Genomic DNA, 1,967 nt, shown 5'->3' with positions numbered 1-1,967 from the left:
TTTGATTATGGTCAAGGGCACATACCTCAGTTGCAGGCTTGATCCTCGGCCCAGGTCAGGGCATGTGCAGGAGGCAACCAATTGATGTGTCTCTCATATTGATGTTTCTCTCTCTGTCTCTCCCCATTCTTTCAACTCTCTCTAAAAATCAATGGAAAAAAATATCCTTGGGTGAGGATTAACAAAAAAGAAGAAAGAAAGAAAGAAAGAAAGAAAGAAAGAAAGAAAGAAAGAAAGAAAGAAAGAAAGGAAGGAAGGAAGGAAGGAAGGAAGGAAGGAAGGAAGGAAGGAAGAAAGAAAGAAAGAAAGAAAGAAAGAAAGAAAGAAAGAAAGAAAGAAAGAAAGAAAGAAAGGAAGGAAGAAAGAAAGAAAGAAAGAAAGAAAGAAAGAAAGAATTCTGGGCAGAAGGAAGAGCAGCAAGTGCAGAGGCCTAAGATGGCCGTGGGCAAGCTGGGCGGGGGGGGAGGGGAGGGGAGAAAGGGGGGTTCAGGTCACAGTCAGCCCTGCAGGCTTTTCCTCCTCAGTGAGACGTGACACAACCTGGAAGATTTCAGACTGACGTGACGTGACTTGTTTGCTCTTTTTTTAAAAAATATATTTTATTGATTTTTTACAGAGAGGAAGGGAGAGGGATAGAGAGTCAGAAACATCGATGAGAGAGAAAGATCGATCACCTGCCTCCTGCACACCTCCTACTGGGGATGTGCCCGCAACCAAGGTACATGCCCTTGACCGGAATCGAACCTGGGACCCTTCAGTCCGCAGACCGACGCTCTATCCACTGAGCCAAACCGGCCAGGGCGTGACTTGACATTTTAATAGGACCGCACAGGTTGCTGGGTGGGGAACAGTGGTTCGGGATCAAGAGGGGCAGGAGCTGGATTTAGAGACTGAAGAACAACCCGAGAGAGAGAGGACTGAGAGAGGCAAGGATGATGGCAGTGTTTGGGTCTGAGCAGCAAAGAGGATGGAACTGGCAGTGGTTGGGGCGCATGGAGTGTGAGGCGCCCCCGGGCATTGGCTGCAGAGCGGGCGTGAGTGCAAGAGGGAGTCTCCAGGCCAGAGAGAACAGTACCACGTGATGCGGCAGGCCCCCTCTGGACAGAGCCCCAGGAGGACTGAAAGCAGGCCTTGGGCGTGTGTGTGTGCAGCCATGTTCGTAGCAGCAGCATTCACAACAGCCAAGAGCTGGAAGCAGCCAGGTGTCTACTGATGGGTGAGCAGATAAACCCAATGTATCGACACAGTGGAATACTATTCAGCCTTGAAAAGGAAAGGAGTTCTGACATGTGCTACATGCATGAACCTTGAGGACATGCTAAGCAGATCAAGCCAGTCACCACGAGACAGATACTGTAGATTCCACGTATGTGAGGTATCAGACTCATAGAGACAGGAAGTAGAAGGACAGTGGAAGGGGAAGTGGGGCTGGTCACTGGGTGTGAAGTTTCAGTACAGCAAGTTGGAAAAGTTGTGGAGATCTGTTCTTCCACAACAACGTGCATATACTTAACACTTCAGATGGCTAAGATGATAGAGTTTACTAGAGGCCGATGCTCGAAATTCATACAAGAGTAGGCCTTCCTTCCCCCGGCTGCCGACACCAGCTTCCCTCCGCACCCAGGACCCGGCCTTCCCTCGCAGCCCCGGCTTCGTCCAGAAGGTTGTCCGGAAAGACGTCCAGTCTAATTAGCATATTACGCTTTTATTATTATAGATGTTACATGTTCTTTACACAATAGAACGAAAACACAATTAGTTCATCCAACTGTTCGCTGATATTATTGCCATTGTTTTGGTGAGGAGGCAAAAAAAGACAGGAAAGGCGTTGTCTGCCCGAACCTGGTCAGTGAGTGTGGACCCCTCCCCCGCGGCCTCCTGCCAGAGGGCACAGCGAACGCCAGGGAAACGGGGGGCTTGTGTGGGCTTCCGGGGACCCTGGGAGCCGTTGCCCCGCCTGAGCGTGA

At 50.1% G+C, this 1,967-nt stretch overlaps 1 protein-coding gene across 1 annotated transcript in view; it reads left to right on the top strand.

Annotated features, from left to right (window-relative positions):
• LOC102427086 (presenilin-2) overlaps nucleotides 1-1,967 on the top strand; it is a gene marked incomplete at its 5' end in the record, with an annotated part of 11,565 nt that overhangs the window by 5,812 nt on the left and 3,786 nt on the right. The window lies entirely within an intron of this gene.

The sequence above is a fragment of the Myotis lucifugus genome, unplaced genomic scaffold (genome assembly GCF_000147115.1).
Source record: "Myotis lucifugus unplaced genomic scaffold, Myoluc2.0 scaffold_510, whole genome shotgun sequence".
NCBI classification, from domain to species: Eukaryota; Metazoa; Chordata; class Mammalia; order Chiroptera; family Vespertilionidae; genus Myotis; species Myotis lucifugus.
The sequence above is the reverse complement of the archived record's forward strand: the minus strand, read 5'-3'. Positions and strand labels throughout refer to the sequence as shown.